The 21,783-nt window shown below is 40.1% G+C and overlaps 1 protein-coding gene and 1 long non-coding RNA gene across 3 annotated transcripts in view; one reads left to right on the forward strand and one right to left on the reverse strand.

Annotated features, from left to right (window-relative positions):
• SPECC1 (sperm antigen with calponin homology and coiled-coil domains 1) overlaps window positions 1-21,783 on the reverse strand; it is a 271,543-nt gene that overhangs the window by 217,488 nt on the left and 32,272 nt on the right. Inside the window, exon 1 of one of the 2 annotated variants that reach the window (XM_011227029.3) lies at window positions 1,745-1,918. The exons of the other annotated variant lie outside the window; for it this stretch is intronic. The gene's annotated coding sequence lies outside the window, so the exon portion shown is untranslated. Of the gene's footprint in view, window positions 1-1,744; window positions 1,919-21,783 lie in introns of those variants that run through there. 2 annotated transcript variants of the gene reach the window in all.
• Window positions 2,007-3,685, forward strand: LOC117796989. The gene is made up of 3 exons (XR_004621795.1): window positions 2,007-2,209; window positions 2,445-2,567; window positions 3,534-3,685. It is a non-coding gene; the product is annotated as an uncharacterized LOC117796989 (long non-coding RNA).

The raw sequence follows: 21,783 nt of genomic DNA on the forward strand, positions 1-21,783 counted from the left end.
CTGAGCCAGACAAGTGTCCCTGAAGCATTATTAATAATAGCAAGAAAACAAACAACAAAAAAAGGAAAGCAACCCAATTTTCAAGAACGGGGAATATTAAGTAATTTATGGAACGATCACTGACTAGAACATTACACACCATTAAAAGTAACTGTGAAACTAATAACATTTAAAAAAAAAAAAACCTATGCTATAATATCTAGTTGTGCAAGCAGAAAGAAATATAGAAATTTTAAGTTGTTTGACGGTGTGGGATTGAGTCACTATCTTCTCCAATTTCTAAATTTACTGTGGATTTAGAAAGACCCGAGTCCCAATCCCAGCTGCACCACTCCACCGACTTACAAAATCTTTCTATGCCTCAGTTTCCTTGCCTAGAAAGTGAAGACCATAAACACAGCCACGTCGCGGGAGAGTTTTGAGAATCACATGAGATAACCTGACTGCTGTGTCTATCACCTAACAAAAACGTTATTTTTGTCCTATGACAGAGTGGTAACGTGTTTGCGTGGGGGGTGGGAGATGAAATGAGGAAGCTACGTCACACACATCATGTCTGTTTCCACTTGAAAGTTTAGTAGGGTTAATGTGCTCCCTCTACTTTTGTGGGTTTCTCCTGCTTAGACAACACTTACTTGTAAACCCACTTGGCGAAGGGAAGATTTAAAGGAAGTGAAACATCTACTCTCAACTAGAACCTTGTAAAGATACATAGTCTGTGGAGCTCAGGGGTAAAGAGACAAACCAGAGCCGTATTAGTGAGTCCCTGCAGTAGAAGCAGGGACCATGTGTCTTTTTTTACCTTTGCATTCTAACGGGTGGGGGGGGGTGTCACATTGTTCGAGTAAACTTAAAATATCAACTTCCTGCATTACTGAGCTAAATATTTTATTCTAACAAGAACTTAGAGGGGGAAAAAAAAAACCTAAAAACTTCATTACTAGAGAATAGAATGGTGGAGAGACATTTCAAAGTAGCCTGTGCCTTTGGCTGGGGTGGGGGCGGGGGTGGGGGCTGGAGGGTGGTTAGAGCAAAATACTGTCTAAACAGAAACCATATAATAAGTAACTTCCTAGAAAAGCCTCTATCTTTGTCATATCTTTGAAGTTCTGCCATCGAAGCCTCATAAGCACAATGTTTGGCCCAGATATCAAGCTCTGGGACATTATCAGGCCCTCTGCAAGATGGGACGGTGCACTACACAGGACTCATCTCCAAGGGGAGAGGGCTCCAGAACCTTCCGGGGGGGGGGGCTAAGAACCAGTCAACTGGGTGGTTCTCTCCACGGGACTTCATACGTCCCACACTTGGAGAAAAGAATGCTCAGAAGCGGCCTTGTTCACCTTGGTTGTGAAAACAGATCTCCACACTGCCCATAATTAGTACCCGCAGAGTGGATTTCTTTTCCTAAAAAACTCTATACATTATCTTAAAGGCGGCATTAACGATCTTTACTTTGCAAGATGAAAAAAGTAACAGGCAGGGGAAAAAAGGCTATTTTTTTCAAGAGGTCAGAAGATGAGTTTCGAATCCATTTTTAGCCCCCAAAAAGCATGTATGTGGCATTAATTTATCTAGTCCGTGAATCACACAAAAAATGTATTAATCAGGCCTTAGTCATATCAGGATTCACTGGGTATGTCAGACATTATATCTAGAGCAGAAGCACCTCTTCCCCCGGAGAGAGCTATTCTTCTAAGATTTTCCCATCCCCATCTTTAATAATAACCAAGTATGTACTTACTGCAAAGGCTTTGGCTTCTCGTGCCTCCCGGGAGCTGCTGACCTCAATCAGCAAGTCAGCCGCACTATTCTGGGGTTTGGTGCTGGCCAGGGAGGAAAACCACACTCAAGGGGCCCGGGCAGCCAGCATTTGAGCAACACTTCACTCAGGAAGCAGGCGGGCTCTGGGCTCCAGGCTTCTGACAGCCTCCCCCCAAACCCCTCCCTGCTCCCTCTCCCTCTCCCTCCCTCCGTCTCTCACGATCTCTCTCTCTCTCTCTCTCACACACACACACACACACACACACAGTGCAAAATCACTTCTATCCTACTGGTTCCTGAACACTTAATTTGTGCCTCTCTAAAACATAAGGATTTAAAGACATAGGCTGACTAGTTTCTTGCTGTTTCAAACCTGAGATATCAAACAGAAGGAGGAAAAAAAAAAAAAAAAACGAAAAAAAACCCAGCTAGTCTGTCTTCAAAGGTGAGTTTGCCCTGAAGCCTCAGGGCCCCTCACTTGCCATAACCTGCGGGTTGTAGAATGTTCTAGGTGGGATGGGGAAGTCAGGTTATAATCAAGAAGCACTTCAAAGCGGCAGTTCTGGTGAGCTGATGAAAAGCGTTGTCAGAGATAAGGCGCCTAAACCTCCAAGCCTCTGGTAATTTGTAATTTCTTTTTTTCGTTCTAAGTATTTTCGTATCTAATTCTGAATTCACAGAGTTCCGAAATTCCATGAGCACTCTCACAAAACCTGAGGTCCACGTTCCCTGCTACTAAGGATGGTCTACACGCCCCAGTGACGATGAGTTTGCCTGTAAAAACATGGAAGAGATTCGTGAAGGTAAACAAGCAGCATGTGTTCTATCTGCGCTCACCAAGAACTGCAGTCATCGGGGCTAGGCCGAGCTTAGTCACTGCCACAGGCTGGAGTTTAATTGCGATTTTACTGGATAATAGGTGTGAAAAGTAGCCAAGCATCTCTTAACACGGCAGAGAGCTCTTACTTAGAAGGCTGTATGAGTTTGCAGAGCCGCAGCGACACTGGGCCCACTCCTCATATGCAGACTTTGCCTTTTTAATGACAGATCACAGGCAGGGGCTGTGGTCATGCAGCTTAGAGCTGGCCTTCCCCTGGCAGAGCTGTTGTTAAAACTGTGGCCCCATGCCACCCTGGCAAACACCTCTGCCTTTAGTGGCCTTCCTTCTTTGCCTTAAAGAAAGCAAGAGGGGCGCCTGGGTGGCTCAGTCGTTAAGCGTCTGCCTTCAGCTCAGGCGTGATCCCGGCGTTCTGGGATCGAGCCCCACATCAGGCTCCTCCGCTGGAAGCCTGCTTCTTCCTCTCCCACTCCCCCTGCTTGTGTTCCCCTCTCTCGCTGGCTGTCTCTCTGTCAAATAAATAAATAAATAAATAAATAAATAAATAAATAAATCTTTAAAAAAAAAAAAAGAAAGAAAGAAAAGAAAGAAAGCAAGAGACACAATGCATGGGACCTGCTTTCACTGAAGAATATCCATCCTCCCGGGGTGGGGGGGCAGGGGACTAAAGGCGCTTAACTCACCCGCGTGTGGTCCCCCCCCCCCCAGCCCGCTTCATGACATCATGGCAGAAACACAGGAGATGGTGTGGTTGGGACTCTGCAAGTGACAAAACTCCAACTCAGCCTCACGTAGGCAAAAGAGCAAATTTATTGGCTTGACAAACTGGAAAGTCTAGGGATGAATTCAAGCTGGCTTTAAGCCAGGAGACCTGGAGGTTCCAAAGTCATCAGGAATCTGTTTTCATCACCTTTCGGCTCTGCTTCCCCAGGTTCGGTGCATTCCAACATGGTGCTCTTGGGATGGGAAGGCCTTTCCTGGCAGCATTCCATGATTAGAAGTCTGCAGCGTTCAAGACCTCAGAAGATACCCAGTCCTCAGAAGGAACCTCAGTGTGAGACACTGTCCAGGCCGGTGGCAAGGGAGAGGGACCTGGGTGACTGACAGCCGCACTAGTTGTAAGAAGAGCAGTTCCCAAAAGCAAAAAAAAAAAAAAAAATGCCGGACAGGCAAAAACATACAAGCTAGTGACTTGGATTAAGCCTTTCACGTCTTACTTTCCTAATTACACTGTAAATCTATTACCAGAAGGTTGTACACAAAGTGTTAAGAGTGGTTATCTCTGGTATTGTGGGCCCTTTATTTTTGAAAGTCACATGTATCTTCTAAATTTTCTAAAAATTATCAAATTGTATAATAACAATACATTTAAATAAGTTATTGTATGCTAAACAAATCCTGCTTACAAGCAAAAATATGTATAGAATATCTATGAATAAATCTGGTAAGAAGATTACAATCACCCCCCAAAAACCTACAACGTTTTAGTGAACAACGAAACAGAGGACTGGATGAAAAAACATACCATGGTATTCCAATTAGAGATTCATTCTCCACAAAATAATTATACAAATGTATTGTAATTCCAACAAAAATTCTAACAGGATTAAGAGGTGTGAAAAAAATGCCTTATAAAATCATCCTAAAATGCACCTGGTAGGATAATTCTTCTTTGTAGAAGAAAATTGTTGAAAAAAATATGAAAAGGGACTTGTACTGCCAGATATTAAAACAGACCAGAGAAGTAAAATAATTGCAATGTTGTGGTTCAGGAATAGAAACGTCGTCAACGGATCACAACAAAACCCAAAAATAAGAATTAAGATAAAGATAGCATTACTAATCTGAGAATAAAAAATGGATTGTTTTTAAAAATGGCATTGGGAAAACTGGCTAATCATTTGAAAAAAAAAAGACTCCTACCTCATACCATGTACCCAAATGATTTCTGATAGAATAAAAATTTAAGTGGAGGGGGAAAAAAGAAGCATTATCAGAACTAGAAGGAAAGAGAGGAGATTGTATATCTGAATAAGGTGAGAAAGGCCTCTCTGAGTCCACATGCAAAGGCAGAATACATGAAAAAATAAACAGATTTGACTTTAAAAATTAAAAAAACCCTCTGCAAATAACAAAAATCCTATAAATAAAACATAAATGCCAATGACAAAATGAGACAAACATCTCTGCACAACCTTTGGTTCAGTTATTCTATTTGTGGAATGTATCCTATGAAAATAATCATGAATGAAAGCAAAGCTGTTTGTGCAGGAGTTATAAGCTTATCCTTGATTGTAACAATGACAACAAAGGAAATAATTCAAAGTCTAATTGGTTACATTATGGCATAGCCATGTAATTAAACAGCATGCAGCCATTAAAAGTGATACTATATCAATATTCCTTCCCGATGACATAGAAGTAAAAAAGCCTTGACAAAATAACCAACACACCAAATCTAGCAACATATATAAAGGATTATACACCAGGACCAAGTGGGATTTATCCCAGGAATTCAAGGTTGGTCCAACATATGACAACCGATCAAAGTAATACACCATATTGATAGACTTAAGGACAAAGCCACAGCATCGTCCCAATAGAGCCAGGAAAAGTATCTGACAAAATCCAATGCACTTTCATAATAAAAATATTCAATAAACTAGGAATAAAAGGGAAACTCCCCAACCTGATAAAGGGCAACTACAAACATCACACTTAATGGTGAAAATCTGAAAGCTTTTCTCTAACATCAGAAACAAGATAAAGATGTCTCTGCTCTCACCACTTCTGGTCATCATTAAATTATAGGAGTCTTTAGCCAAGGAAATTAGGCATAAAAACAAAGGCATCCAGATTGGTAAGTAAAGTATAACTGTATCTATTACCTCATGGTCTTCTATGTAGAAAATCTCAAAAAATCTATAGCAAAACAGAGCTAGTAAACTTGTTTGGCAAGGTTGGATACAAGATCATTATATAAAGATCGTTTTCAATTCTATACACTTGCAATGAACAATCCAAACTATTAAGAAAGCAATTCTACTTACAATAGCACCGAAAGGAAAAGAACACTTAGTAATATATTTAACAAAATACATGCAAGAGTTGTACACTAAAAACTATAAAACATTGAAACACATTAAAGAAGTCTTAAATGGACAGACATCTCATGTTCATGTATTGTAGGACTCAAGAGGGCAGGGGCGCCTGGGTGGCACAGAGGTTAAGCGTCTGCCTTCGGCTCAGGGTGTGATCCCGGCGTTCTGGGATTGAGCCCCACATCAGGCTCTTCTGCTGTGAGCCTGCTTCTTCCTCTCCCACTCCCCCTGCTTGTGTTCCCTCTCTCGCTGGCTGCCTCTCTCTCTGTCAAATAAATAAATAAAATCTTTAAAAAAAAAAAAAGACAAGAGGGCAATACTCCTGGAACTGATCTATAGATTCAATGCAATGCCTATCAAAATTCCAGTTGCTCTTTTTACAGAAATTGACTAGCTAATTCTATTAACTCATATGGAAATGCAAGTGACTCAGAAAAATCAAAACAATCCTGAAAAGAAAAACGAAGTTGAATGACTCACACTTCCCAATTTTAAAACTTACTACGAAGCTATAGCAAACAACACTGTGTGGTATTGACACAAGGATAGACAATGTAGATCGTAAAAAAGAACTGAGGGTCCAGAAATGAACCCATATATTTATGGAAGGTGATTTTTAACAAGAGTGCCAAGACCATTCAACAGGGTAAGTAAGAATAGTCTTTTCAACAAATGGTGCTGGGGCAACTGGATATCCATATATAAAAGAATGAAAGTAGATTCCTATTTCATATCATATACAAAATTACCTTAAATTGTAACAGCTAAAAATACAAAAATCTTAGAAGAAAACATAAGTGTAAAACTTTATGACCTTGGATTTGGCAATGTTTTCTTAGAGACACTAAACACAAGGAGCAAACAAAAAATTATATAAATTGGCCTTCATAAAAATTAAAAACTTTTGTGCTTAAAAGGGCAGTGAAAAGATAACCCACATAATGGAAGAAAATATTTGCAAATCCTATCTCTGATATATGGGTCTGCTCTCCAGAACACATAAAGAACGCTTACAACTCAAAAATGAAAGGACAAATAGCTCAATTAACAAATGGGCAAAGGATTCAAACAGACATCTCTCCAAAGAGAACATAAAATATACAAATGGCCAATAAGCACGTAAAAAATGTTCACCATCATTAGGCATTAGAGATAAGCAACTCAAAGCTGCAGTGAGGTGCCACTTCACACCTACTAGCGATGGGTACAGCCAACAGACAATAGCAAGTGCTGACAAGGATGTGGAGAAATCAGAACCCTCAGCCCTTATTTGTGGGAACATAAAATGGTGTGACCACCGTGAAAAAACAGTTTGGCAGTCCCTCAAAAGGTTAAGCACAGAGTTAATATTATGGTCCACAATTCTACTCCTTGACCCTAAAAAACTGAAAATAAGAATTCAAACAGAAATCTGTACATGAATATTCATAGCAGTGCTATTTGCAATCGCCAAACAGTGACCAAAAAAAAAACCAAACACCCAAATAACTATCAACTGAAGAATGGATAAACATAATATACATCCATATAATGGGATATTATTATCAGTAAAAGGGAATAAAGTTAAAAAAATTATAAAGGAATGAAATTCAAGCTACAACATAGATGAACCTCAAAAATTTTATATTGAGTGAGAAAAGCCAGGCACAAAAAGCCACATACTTTATGAGTACATTCATACGAAATTTCCAGAATAAGCAAATTCATAACACAGAAAGTAGATTAGCGGTTTCCATGGGATGAAGGGAGGGGCACAAGGGGGGAGTGACTGCTAACAGCGCCAGGATTTTTGGGGCGGGGGGTGACGAAAATGTTCTGGAATTTGATAGTGGTGACTGTTGTGCAAGTTTGTGAAAATACAAGAAAATCACTGTACTGGACACTTGAAAAGGTGAATTTTATGGTAGGTGAATTATATCTCAATTTCTAAAGTAATACCGTAAAATATTTGATGATATAGAATAATGATAATATATTTAGTGGAAAATAGACTATAAAAGGTGTATATGGTAGGAGGCCATATTTACTTAGATAAAAGAAAGAGAGACTTAGAGAAACTTTATATATTAAAAAAATGGCTATTCTTGGGGCGCCTGGGTGGCACAGCGGTTAAGCGTCTGCCTTCGGCTCAGGGCGTGATCCCGGCGTTATGGGATCGAGCCCCCATCAGGCTCCTCTGCTATGAGCCTGCTTCTTCCTCTCCCACTCCCCCTGCTTGTGTTCCCTTTCTCGCTGGCTGTCTCTATCTCTGTCGAATAAATAAATAAAATCTTTAAAAAAAAATGGCTATTCTTAGGACCCTTGTTGAAGATCAGTCGGCTATATATGCATGGATTTATGTCTTGGGTCTCTATTCTATTCTACTGATTTATATGTCTGCTTTTATGCCAGTACCATACTGATTGGTTTGATTACTAAAGCTTTGTAGTTTATTTTATTTTATTTTAAAATTTTATTTATTTATTTATTCATTTATTTAGAGAGAGAAAGAGAACATGAGCGGGAAGTATCATGCCCCAGCTTTGATCTTCTTTCTCAGGATTGATTTGGCTATTCATGTTTTCTTTGTGGTTCCATATGAATGTTAGAAATTTTTTTTATTTCTACAAAAAATACTATTGGTATTTTGGTAGGGTTTGCAATGAATCTGTAATGGGGAAAGGATAGTTTCTTCAACGAATGGTGTTGGGAAAACTAGATATCCACATGCAGAAGAATGAGATTGAACCCTCATACCACACATCAAATCAGCTCAAAATGGATTAAAAACTTAAACACAAGACCCAAAACTGTAACACCCCTAGAAAAAAAACAGGGCAAAACCTTCATGACATTGGTCTTGGTAATGATTTCATCCATATGACACCAAAACCACAGGCAACAAAAACAAAAACAAACCACTAGAACTCTATCAAACTAAAAAGGCTTCTGCACACAAAGGAAAAACAATCAACAAAGTGAAAAGGCAACGTACAGAATTCAAGAAAGTATTTGCAGACCATAAATCTGATAACGGGTTAATCTCCAAAATATACAAGGAACACTGACAACTCAATAGTAAACAAAGAAAACAAAACAAAAAACCCAATACTTGATTTAAAAAAAGGGGTTAAGTTCTTGAATAGACATTTCTTCAAAGACATACAAATAGCCAAGAGGTATGTGAAAAAGTGGTCAACGTCAGGGGAATGAAGATCGAAATCACAATGAGATGTCGTCTCACACCTGCTGGGATGACTGTCATAAGAAAACCGAAAGACAGTGCTGGTGAGGATATGGAACAGTCGGGATTCTTGTACATCACTGGTGAGAATACAAAATGGTACAGCCACTATGGAATAGTGTATAGCATAGAGGTTCCTCAAAAAATTAAAAATAGAACTACCATATGATCCAGCAATCCCTCCTCTGGGTATTTATCCAAAAGAATTGAAATCAGGATCTCTAAGAGATATTAGCACTCCTATGTTTATTGCCGTGCTAGTCACAATAGCGAAGATGTGGAAACAACCTGAATGTCTGCTGACAGATGAATGGATAAAGAAGATGTGATAGATACATACAACGGAATACTATTCAGCCTTAAAAAAGAAGGCAATTCTGCAATATTTAACAACCTGGGTGAACCCTGAGGACATTCTGCTAAGTGAAATAAAGGAGTCACAGAAAGACAAAAACTGCATGATTCCACTTACATGAGGAATCTAAAATAGTCAAATTCATAGAATCAAAGAATGGAATGGTGGTTGCCAGGGGCTGGGGGAAAGGAGAAATGGGGAGTTACTAATCAATTAGCATAAAGTTTTAGCCAAGCAAGATGGATGAACTCTAGAGATGTGCTATACAATATTGTACCTAGAGCCGACAATAAGATACTGTACGCTTAAAAATTTGCTAAGAGCATAGAGCTCACGTTACGTATTCTTATTACGATAAAATAAAATTCAAAAAATAAAAGAAATTACTAAATAGAAACAGTTATCTCTGGCTGGTAGTGCTAACCTCCTTTATGCTCTAAAGATTCTTTTTCACTAATTGCAATGAATATGTAGGAGTTTCGCAATTTAAAAAATACTATTTAAGCATAAGAGCAATTATCTATCATGTGAGCATCAGATTCTATTTGTGACTATGGCTTATACTGCAGAAAGTAAGTTCATTTGACCCAAGGAAGACTTTCTTAATTTGCAGAAATAATTAAAGCCTGGATGAGATGTCCTTTGCAGGGACCATGAAATCTCTACTCTTGGATTGTCTAAGAACAGGGTAAGATGATGGCCTGCAATGGCACGTTCAGATGCTCATTTGCGTGGAGGCTGGGCAGTGGCAGGGTGGTCTAGCTCCAAGAGCTGGATCAATGAATCCAGACCAATGCTGAAGGAAACCTCTGTGCAGGCTGAGCTCCGAAGTGCCTCAGTGGGAAAGCCGCCAGCTCTCCACAGAACAGAATTTCCTAAACCTTAGCCAAAAATCAAAGCCTAAAAATGCTCTGTTTGGTTCTTGCAAAATAAATTTATCAACTCTAAAAATAACCAGGACAAAGCCAAAAGATGAAAGTGACTCTGAATGAGTTTCAAAGACATGTGTGTCAACTTCTGGCGAAGACTGTCACAGTCAGATCCTTAGGACTCTTGCTACCCAAGAGAATTTGTTACGATGCAGCGTGAAAGGACATACACCCAGGGGCGAAAATGGTGAAGATCTGATCTTCGTGGTCTCTAAGCTTCATCCAGCCAGCAACAGATCTAGTGTTTATTACCGGAAAATGAGTATAAATATAAATTGTTTATCTGATGAATTCAGTAGGTCATAACGAATTTGTTAACCCACCAAATACAATCTGAAAATTGACATTTGCATGTAGTATAGAAATATACTGCCCTTCTCTGTAAATATCTTTAAAGCCTGACCGTAAACACTCGTTCTGACTAAGAGGAACTTGACTTCTATGTTAACCTAACCATCTCTTTCGATGGCTTTTTAATTTAGTTCTAAAGCATAGCATTTCACTGTGAGAAATTACACAGAGAGCAGTAATTACAGAGGGAGGCACACTGTACTAGGCAAGTGGTGGTTAGCGAAGTTGGCTTTCTTCTGAGCTATGCGGCAAGGTTCATCACGTCGTCCCCAAGAAAACATAAAGGGGAGGCTCTTTCTGCAAACGCATGGCTAGGGACAAGAAGTTTGTTGGCTTACAAGTTACCATACGCCGATATGTTTTCTTTTTAAAAGGCACTCCTGGAGTGCCAGATTGATTCACACGCCTGAATCCTGAGAAGTCACGTGGCCAAGAGGCGTGTCTGGCTCTGGGGATGGACCTTCCCTGCTGTCCTCCCACCCCAGCACTGACCACCTTCTGCATCGAGTGATACACCTGCCACCCACACTTCACTTCCCTCCCGAGCGAGGATGCTCGGAGTGAGAATGCTGAGTGAGGCTATGCATATGTTTGAATTTGTTTAATTAGCCAGGAATAGGAAAGCAGGGACTCTTTTGGTTTCCAAGCAGATGTGAAACTAATTTGGGGAAAGAACAAGAGCCCCAGAGAGTCTGGAGAATGACTCAGCCTCAGTCCCTCATAAGTTCCATTACACTTGGGGACGTGCCCATCAGCGACTCTCCTGCCATTAGGATTCTGAATCTGAAAGAGGCCTCTCAGACCTCTGTTCTTCTGGTTGTCCCACTACCACCCTCCCTCCCAGCCTGGTCTTCTCCCCGGTCTCAGTTTCCTTCCCTCCCTTGCCAGACTTGCAGCCTCCCACCACCCAGTCGAACCCCAAGATCGTTCCACCATGCTCCCCACCAGTCCCTGGATGCCTTTACGCTGGCCCTGCTCAGTCAGCCACCAATCAGGGATTGCCAAATCATACATTTTTTGTTCCCAAACTGGGTCTCCAAATAGAACTATAAAGACAGAACCTGCCTGAGGCCATGTGGCCCTAGGTATCTCTGTGTAACTGATTTATTTAACTCTAACGGGCTTCTTATTGAACCTTCCAAAAAAGCATTTATGTTGAGAATATCTTGGTCAAGTTTAATTCAGAAAAAGGGGGTCATTAGGTTGACTGTGAACATGGGTCAAGCATTCTTCTCCAAGTCAGCCTTATCATTAACAAAGCTGATCTCCGATCTCCATCAGTCTGATTCCTGACTCGTGTTCCTTTTCTTTGTTTTTTTTTTTTTTTAAGATTTTATTTCCTTATGAGAGAGAGTGTGCACAATTGAGCATGAGCTGGGGGGGGGGGGCAAAGGAAGCGGCAGAAGCAGAGTCCCCGCTGAGCAGGGAGCCTGACACGGGGCTCAATTCCAGGACCCTGAGATCAAGACCTGAGCCGAAGGCAAATGTTTAACCCACTAGGCCACCCAGGCGCCCCCGGACTCATGTTTCTTTGCTGATTTTAAACTATATTTGTGATGGTGGGGGTGGGGAAGAATGATGTCAACAGTAATTTTCCAAAACCCCCAACAACCACCTTTGATCTCTGGTCCCACTTTCCTCTGTGTGCAGAGAGGGCCTTCCCTAAATCCACAGAAAGTGGAAAGAAGAAATGAATAAGATAAAAGCAGCAGTTAATGAAACGAAAACATTTTTTAGAATGGTCTTTTAGATTAAAAAAACTGAAATTAAAAACAAGAAAGAGGATGTAATTACATGTATGGATTTGTAAACTAGGCGAAACAGATAATTTTCTAGGAAAACACAGATTACCAAAATTAACTCAGGAAGAAACAAACAGTCACACAGGGAAAAGGCAAAGGATAAGAAAAGGCAAGTCACAAAAGGAAAAGTACTAATAAAAATGTGAAAAGGTGCTTAGTCCACCTAATACAACAAACACGAACTAAAATATAACATTTTTAAGCCCATCGCATGGACTAATATATTTGAAAGGGATAAAAGTGTTAGCAAAAATGTGGGAAACAGGCACTTTCACATACTTGTGTGTATGGATCCTGGGAGATAGTTGGAGTGGAGATTGTAAACGGCACTTTTCATATTTTACTCTATTTCTGTATTTGAATTTTTTAAAGGATGTGTTTCTTTGTTTTGTATTTGAAATTTTAAGAGTGGAATTCCTAAGTCTCTATGCACGAGGATTGATAGCAAAATATTTATTGTATGTTTAAGACTGGAGAACAACGTAATTTGAAATGAGGACATAGATTGTAAAATAGTTTATGGATCTGAAACATATGCAAAGAAAAGGAGAAATAGAAAAATAAGCAGCAAATACAGACTGGATATGATATAGAAAACCACACATGCAAAAACATTAGCTCCCTGAGGACAAAAATTCTGTTCTATTTACCGCATATCCCTCTGCCCCTTGCAGAGTGCCCAGCACAGAACACTTACTAAATGTTTGCTAAATAAATGAAAGAAAAATGGGACTAAAGAATATCAAAAGGTATTCTGGGAATTTTGATTTCAAAAGAAACAAATGAAACAATTCTGTTCACATACATTCCACAAACCTGAAATGTAAAATTACTTTCACTGAAATCCTGTTATATTCTTAATCTAATCATTAAGTTTGGAATTTATACTTGCAACTGGTCATTTTTCTGCAGCGGACCTTCCATGAAAAGAACGTGGTTCATCTTGGTCAGTCTTGTTATTGCATTTTCACAATATATTGTCGTATTACTCAGGCGCAGGTGTTTGTTAAAATTCACAATTTTCACCTTGTCCTATTCTGTAGCCTTGTATCAGTTCAGGAAAACTAACATAGCAAAGTGGCTCAATGAAATAGAAAAGTCAGGTTGGGAGTGATATAAATATGAGCTTGAACAATGATAAGATCACTACAGAACAGGACTAAAAAATGCAAGATGGAGAGCTGTGTGCCCTGTATTGGTCAAGTGACATGCCATATAGGCAGTTAAAACAGGGAAGTGCAAATAGGAGGTACGCTGGCAAAGGCTGAAAAATTGGAATTTATTGGACCATTCATCCATTTGCTGCTAAGGCTGGAGCACTTCACTGTTTTTATGAAGCTTGTGAAGCAACGGCAATAAACCACAAATGCCTTCCGTGTCACTTTCAGACAAAGTACAAGGGCCTCTTTGGTAAACCAACCAAGTTCTGCCTCCAGGGCAAAATAATGTTTCTCAGTGCAAAACCAATGCATTCGTCACCAAAGGAAAAGAGCAAAACTACTGAGGCATCGTTTCAAGCTGCCCTCCTCAGAGATAAAACACACGCAGGCATACACTAATGAAACACCTTTAAGAATAGCCCCAAAGTCAATGATACATGTATTTTGATTGGCAAGAAAATAGAACAAGATATTAACAAAATTCCTCTATCAAATAATGCAGGGAACATCAGGGAATATCAATGGCATGCCACGTGGAAGAGGAATTGTGAGCCTATGCGTGGGCTGCCAGATAATTTCAATTTACCATTGATTGGAACCTCTGTGGATGAATCAGTACCTTTCATGTGTGAGGTTCACATTCAAGGGCCAAGGTACGCAGTGGAGAAGGAGCCCAGGGGCCTGTTATGTGGGCAGCCAGGAAGAAAAGGAGCTGCTACACAGAATAATTTCACTGAATGCCAATCTACACCACTGCTGTTTTTCTCTGAGAATGGTTGATGATCTAAATAATCTGATCTTCATTTAGTACTGAAAAGAATAAACATTTTGAATCAAACTACAGTCACAGACAATCTGTCTTTTCAACGTGCCGTAGGACAGGGAGTACCAGGGTTTGCTTTCCACTCTGGAATACACTGCCTGTTAAGGCGAAAGGCACTCACGTGGGTATTAGAAATGAGGAACAATATAAAACTATTTCTTCGTGACACTGAGAAGGCCGCCAAAGGCCGTTTCTATGATCTCAAATGACCGGCTTACATAGTATAGGTCAGAAATCAATATTTGGAACAGCCTGAATCTTAGCCAAAATATCGTGATTTTTTTAACGTTAGAATGTTAGGATAACTTGATATGAACAAACCGCAATGTAAGTAACTAAGTCTCCACGAGTTTGACTTCCCCAGTGAGTTGACAGTTTTCATTGCAGATTAAATACTTTCTTCGTATATTATTGCATCCTTTAAAACTACACTGAAATGCTACAAAGTAATACAAACAAGCATTTTGTGATGGCTGAACTCTCTCCTACATGAGGGATAGGAGATAAAGCTGGAAACACAGGAAGCAAACCTCAAACCATTTTACCTGCATTGCTGAGGTGTTTGGATTTGGTAACCCTTAGTCAGTGAGGACAATTTAAGCAAAGAAGCAAAATGATCAGGTTCACATTTTAGAATGACTGCTCTGATGTCAGTGTGGAGGACGAATATAAGAGAGTATAGCTGGAGGCAAGAAGTCTGTCAACAGGCAATTTAAACACCTTTGATGAGAAATAACAACCCAAGGGAATGACAGCAAAATTCAAAGGAGGCAAAATCAAAAGATACCTACATGGAAATAACAAGTCTTGATCACCAGCCAGATCTGGAGGAGGAAGAAAGAGTTTCCTGGTTTGGGCACAATTTGCTGAGATTGGGAAAACAGAAGGTTGGCCATGTGTCCTGGTTATCTATCACTGTGCAACAAGTTACCCACAAAATTTAGCAGCTTGAAACAGCCAACGTTTATTACCTCCGAGTTTCTGTGGGTCAGGAATCTAGGACAGTTCAGCTGGGTGGTTCTAGTTCAGGGTCTCTCATGAGGCTGCAGTCAGGATGCCAGCTGGGGCAGCATCATCTGAAGGCTTGACCGGGGCTGGAATTGCAAGGAGTTCACTCACATGCCTGCCAAGTAAGTGCTGGTTGTTGGCAGGAGATGTCAGTTCCTTTCCAAGTGAACCCCTCTACAGGATTGTTTAAATATCCTTCTGTTATAGCACTTGGCTTCCCCCAGATCAAGTGATCCAGCTAAGAGAAACATGAGGAGGCCACAATGTCCCTAATGACCTGAAATCACACACCATCACTTCTGCCTTATTTCATTTGTTAGAAGAAGGTCACTAGGCCTGCCCACATTCAAGGACAGGGGGACTTAAGCTCTGCCTTTTGAAAGGAAAATTACAAAGAATGGGTGGATATATCTTAAAATCATCATACCGCATAAGTGGAAAATGAGTTCAATTCATACTGAATTGAAATGCTTAAGACATTCAGCTGGAAGTGTCCAGGAGAGAGATGAACAAATCCCTAGATAATCATTGCTGAATTTAGCAAGAATAAAGTTTATAGAATGACAGAGTTAGAAGCAAGGTGGCAGAATTAAGGAGAAAATGAAAGATAAAGGAAGTAGGGTTAGGCTACTCCTGAAAACTTCAACCTAAGAGGAAGTCAACAGTTAGAGGTCAGAGTAGGAGATTTGGGTGGACAAAGGTGACAAAGGTCTTGGTAGAATCCCTTGTCCATTGACTTGGTCCAGGGGGAAGTACCTCTTTACTTGAGAGAGGAGGAAAAGAAGAGAGAATGGGTGCTATCTAGTGTAGTCCTGTCTCTAGGACAAATGGATAAGCAACAATCTGTCTGTTAGGAATATAGATGCGATTCTGGAGGAACATATCTCAAACTGGTTTGTTACCCAAGCCTCCCTGTCTTTTCTTGTTGTAGGCAGACCCCCACTACATCTCTCTGGCCTGTTGTAGGTTTGTCATTCTGACTTACCTCCTTTCCCATTCCCAAACCTTTCATAACCCCTACTCCTCCCTGGAATAGCATTTGATTGGGCTGCCTATAGACAAAAAGTGACTTCAGCTTGTCCTCAGAATCTCTCCTATGGAAAGCACCCATCAGAAGCACTAATAGACTTGGTATCTTGGGGCCCTGCCCTGCTCCCAGTTTGCGGCCCAGCAGAATCCCTGCCTCAATCTCTAGAAGTATGGATGAGATATTAAAATATCTTTGAATTATAGTCCGTCATAGTCCTCAGTGTGGAACAGAGGAAACTGTGCTAGTGCTGGTGTTTCTGTACTAGAACTCCATTTTAGCATCTAGATTCTTTCACGTATTACGTTTCAGCTCCACTAAAACTTGTTTTAGTACAATGTTCAAAACAAATGTAGTTCCTTTTCCGCTTTCTATGGCCTCAACAAAATTTGACCAACAGTAGATGAACATTGAACTATGACAATTCATGGAAATGAATACACTGATACCAGCAAGTCCCCATTTTAGCAGTTACCATGGTGACAATGTGCACAAATGGCTATCTAAAGGTGCCATTCTTTGAAACATCTTATTAGGCACGAGATATTAAAACTAATGAAATCATGGAGAAATTTCTTATTTTTGACATTTTAATGAAGAAGGTGATTAAGCTAGTAATATTTTAGCTACTATTTTGAAAGCAACTACTACAGGTCAAACACTTTTCTAGAATTTTTTTTGTTTCATGTGTCACATTTAATTCTCAAAAAGCCAATATGAGCCCCTCGGTATTGTTTTTTCTCCTCAGGGCAGTTGAGGAAACAGGGATCAGAAAGGTTACATAATTTACTCAAGTTCACACAACATGTATGTAGAAAACTTGCGATTTGCACAGAATTTCCCCTAAGTCCAGGCTTTTCCCATTATCCCACATCACCCTTCTAACAATTGGCAACAAATTCTGAGTATAACTACCTTGACCTCTTACTGGATCTTGCCCCCGAGGTCATTCACAATCATACCACCTTGCTTTATTTTCTCCGTAGTAACTGATGGCAACCTGGAATTTTCTTGTTCATTGCCTATCCCCTCACTAGATTATGAACTCAATAGGTTCCTTGTCTCTTTTATTTCCCACTGATCATCAGTACCTAGAACATTATCCAGCATAGAGCAGGTGATCAATAAATACTTGTTGAATTAACAAATGAATGAAAAAGTTCAAAGGAACAAAAAGCACTAAAACAAATGTTTATATAAGCATACTACATTTTTTTTCTCAAAAAAAGTATTTGACAAGTTGAAGACAGAATTTAAATTATGATTGCTTTAAAGAAATACCCAAGTGCTCATTTGGGAAACATTGTGCTATATTTTTCCATGCATTATTTCAGTAAAGCAGTTAGCAAACTTGCAAGATCATAATAACAAAGATATGTTTCTAAAATTCTGAATTTGTGCCTAAGAAGTTCCTCATTAGAAAGACAAATACCATATGATTTCACTCATATGTAGAATTTAAGAAACAATACAGATGAACATAGGGGAAGGGAAGGAAAAATAAAATAAGATAAAAACAGAGAGGGAGGCAAACCATAAGAGGCTCTTAACTATAGAGAACAAACTGAGGGGTCACTGGAGGGGAGGTGGGTGGGAGGTTGGAGTAACTGGGTGATGGGCATTAAAGAGGGCACTTGTAATGAGCACTGGGTGTTCTAAGCAATTGCCGAATCACTAAATTCTACTTCTGAGACTAATAATAGACTATATGTTAACTAACTTGAATTTAAATTTTTTTTAAAAGTCCTTATTTTTATCAGCAAAATCAATTCAAAGCACATAAGTAAACGTGGCTGGGCATGAAGCCCACTTAAGATTCTCTCTCTCCCCCTCTGCCCCTTCCCCCACTCTCTCTTGCTCTCTCTCTTTAAAAAAAAAAAAAAGAGAGAAAGAAAAAGAGTGAATTTTCCTAAACACAAAGGGTACCTGCAAAACCAAGAAGAAAACCCCAAATAACCCAAAATAGAAAGTGTAAAAGTAATGAATGGACAGTTCACAGAAAATACAAGGTGTTCAACTTCATTTTTAATAAAGGAAATGCAAATTAAGATTATAAATGTATTTTACCTAACAGTATGACAAAAATTTAAAAACTTTGGTACACATCATCATGTGGGTGAGTGTATGAGAAAATTGGCACTCTCACTCTTTTTTTTTTTAATGATTTTTTATTATATTATGTTAGTCACCATACAGTACATCCCCGGTTTCTGATGTAAAGTTCGATGATTCATTAGTTGCGTATAACACCCAGTGCACCATGCAATACGTGCCCTCCTTACTACCCATCACCGGTCTATCCCAATCCCCCACCCCCCTCCCCTCTGAGGCCCTCAGTCTCTCATGTTTCATTCCCCCTTCTGATTACCCCCCTTTCTTTATCCCTTTCTTCCCCTACCGATCTTCCTAGTTCTTATGTTCCATAGATGAGAGAAATCATATGATAATTGTCTTTCTCTGCTTGACTTATTTCACTTAGCATTATCTCCTCCAGTGCCGTCCATGTTGCAGCAAATGTTGAGAATTCGTTCTTTCTGATAGCTGAGTAATATTCCATTGTATATATGGACCACAGCTTCTTAATCCAGTCATCTGTTGAAGGGCATCTCGGCTCCTTCCATGATTTGGCTATTGTGGACAATGCAGCTATGAACATTGGGGTGCATATGGCCCTTCTCTTTACTACGTCTGTATCTTTGGGGTAAACACCCAGTAGTGCAATGGCTGGGTCATAGGGTAGTTCAATTTTTAACTTTTTAAGGGACCTCCACACTGTTTTCCAGAGTGGCTGTACCAACTTGCATTCCCACCAACAGTGTAGGAGGGATCCCCTTTCTCCACATCCTCTCCAACAATTGTTGTTTCTTGCCTTGTCTATTTTTGGCACTCTCACCCTTTGCTAGTAGGATGTATACTGATAACTTCTATGGCGGGCAATATGGCGATATCTATTAAACTTACAAATGCATATGTCCTTTGACAAGGCGATTCCAATCTAGGAATGTATTCTACAGATTTATTCTTTCCAGGGCTGAGAACTGAGGAGCAGGGAACAGAGGCAGAAAGGAAATGTCTTTTTACCTATATCCTTTTTTCAACATGTTGAATTTTGTATATTGTTTTTTTGTTACTTTATCTCAAAGTCCAATTTTTAAGCTGTGTTCTTATAAAAGAAATCATATTTACTTACTCTCCCCTTCAGTTAAAGCCAAAATAGAGAAGGAAATTCCACCCATGAAGGAAGTAGAGAGTGTCCTCAACCCTGGGCAACAGATACAAAGACTATCTTCCAGAGACAGGAATTCACCAAACAAAATTGAGAAAGGATTACAAGAATTGATACTTCTCTAGATCTTGAGCGAGTTACAGATTTCTCTAAATTGAGTGAGAGGTGGAAGCAAGGACTGTCCTCCCGAGGGCCCTGTTCCCCCCTCAGGAAAGATAAGGGGCATCACAGAAGAGCTCATAAGACAATAGGAGGAGATGAAAAGGACACGAATGGACCATCTCACTCAGGGTGAAGTGCAGTCTGTGTACTGGCTACAAGGCATCCCCACATGTCCTCCTGACACCTGCGACCAAGTCTCCCCCACTGCCCTGGAGCTCCCAGCATCCTTTCTGCCCCCAAACACGGAGCGTCCTCCTGCTCAGGGTCTTTGCTCCAGCTGCTTCCTCCCCTTGGCATGATTTAACTAACTTCTTTTCTAAATCTAGGCCTTTGCTCAAATGTCATCTCTCAGTAGGACCCTCCATGACCACCCTATTTAAAATTCTAACCCATCCCTTCTGCCACCCGGATCTCACTTATCCTATTTTGTTTTTATCTCCATAATTCAGCAGTTGTTCTCTTCTAACATAAAATTTCATTTCCTCATTTATTAGGTTTATTGTTTGCTACCCCCAACTGTACATACACTCCAGGGGCCAGGGATTTCTGTCTTTTTTCTTCACTTGTACAGTCTAAGCACCTAGAACAACACGTGGTTTGGGGTATTCCGTACAAACAAAATTAGCAGTAGCACTGAACCTGTTAAGCACAGAGTTATTTCTAAATATAATTGAGTCTATCGGCTGCAGCAACCTTTTTCTAGATAGGTCTTGTGAGGCAAGGGAAACAAAAGCAAAAATAAACTATTGAAACTGCATCAAAATAAAAAGCTTCTGCACGGTGAAGGAAGCAATCAACAAAACTAAAAGTCAACCTACAGAATGGGAGAAGATATTTGCAAATGACATATCCGGTAAGGGGTTAGTTTCCAAAATATATCAAGAATTTATAAAACTCAACACCCAAAAAACAAATAACACAGGGGCGCCTGGGTGGTGCAGTCGTTAACCGTCTGCCTTCGGCTCAGGGCGTGATCCCAGTGTTCTGGGATCGAACCCCACATCAGGCTCCTCCGCTAGGAGCCTGCTTCTTCCTATCCCATTCCCCCTGCTTGTGTTCCCTCTCTCGCTGGCTGTCTCTATCTCTGTCGAATAAATAAATAAAATCTTTTAAAAAACAAACAAATAACACAATTAAAAAATGGGCAGAAGACATGAATAGACATTTTCCCAAGGAAGACCTACAGATGGCCAAAAGACACAGAAAAGATACTCAACATCGCTGATCATAAGGGAAATGTAAATCAAAACTATAATGAGATATCACCTCACGCCTGTCAGAATGGCTATAAAATCAACAACACAAGAAACAGAGGTGTTGGTGAGGATGTGGAGAAAAAGAAACTTTCTTGCATTGTTGGTGGGGATGCAACCTGGTGCGATCACTGTGGAAAAGAGTGGAGGTTCCTCAAAAAGTTAAAAATAGAATTACCCTACAATCCAGCAATTGCACTACTTGGTATTTACCCCAAGAATACAAAATACTAATTCAAAAGGATACATGCACTCTGATGTTTATAGCAGCAGTATCTACAATAGTCAAATTATGGAAATGGCCCACATGTCCATCAACTGATGAACAGCTAAAAAAGTTGTTATATATGAACACTACTTAGCCATAAAGAAGAATGAAATCTTGTCATTTGCAACAACGTGGATGGAGCTAGAGAGTATTATGCTAAGCAAAATAAGTCAGCAGAGAAAGACAAATACCATATGATTTCACTCATATGTGGGATTTAAGAAACAAAACATATGTGCAAAGGAAAAAAAAAGAGAGAGAGGCAAGCCGAGAAACACTCTTAACTGCAAAGAACAACGTGATGGTTACTAGAGAGGAGGTGAGTGGAGGGAAAGGTTAAATAGATGATGGATAAAGGGGTGCCTGGGTGGCACAGCGGTTGAGCGTCTGCCTTCGGCTCAGGGCGTGATCCCGGCGTTACGGGATCGAGCCCCTCATCAGGCTCCTCCGCTATGAGCCTGCTTCTTCCTCTCCCACTCCCCCTGCTTGTGTT

Source organism: Ailuropoda melanoleuca, chromosome 17, assembly GCF_002007445.2.
Source record: "Ailuropoda melanoleuca isolate Jingjing chromosome 17, ASM200744v2, whole genome shotgun sequence".
NCBI lineage: Eukaryota > Metazoa > Chordata > Mammalia > Carnivora > Ursidae > Ailuropoda > Ailuropoda melanoleuca.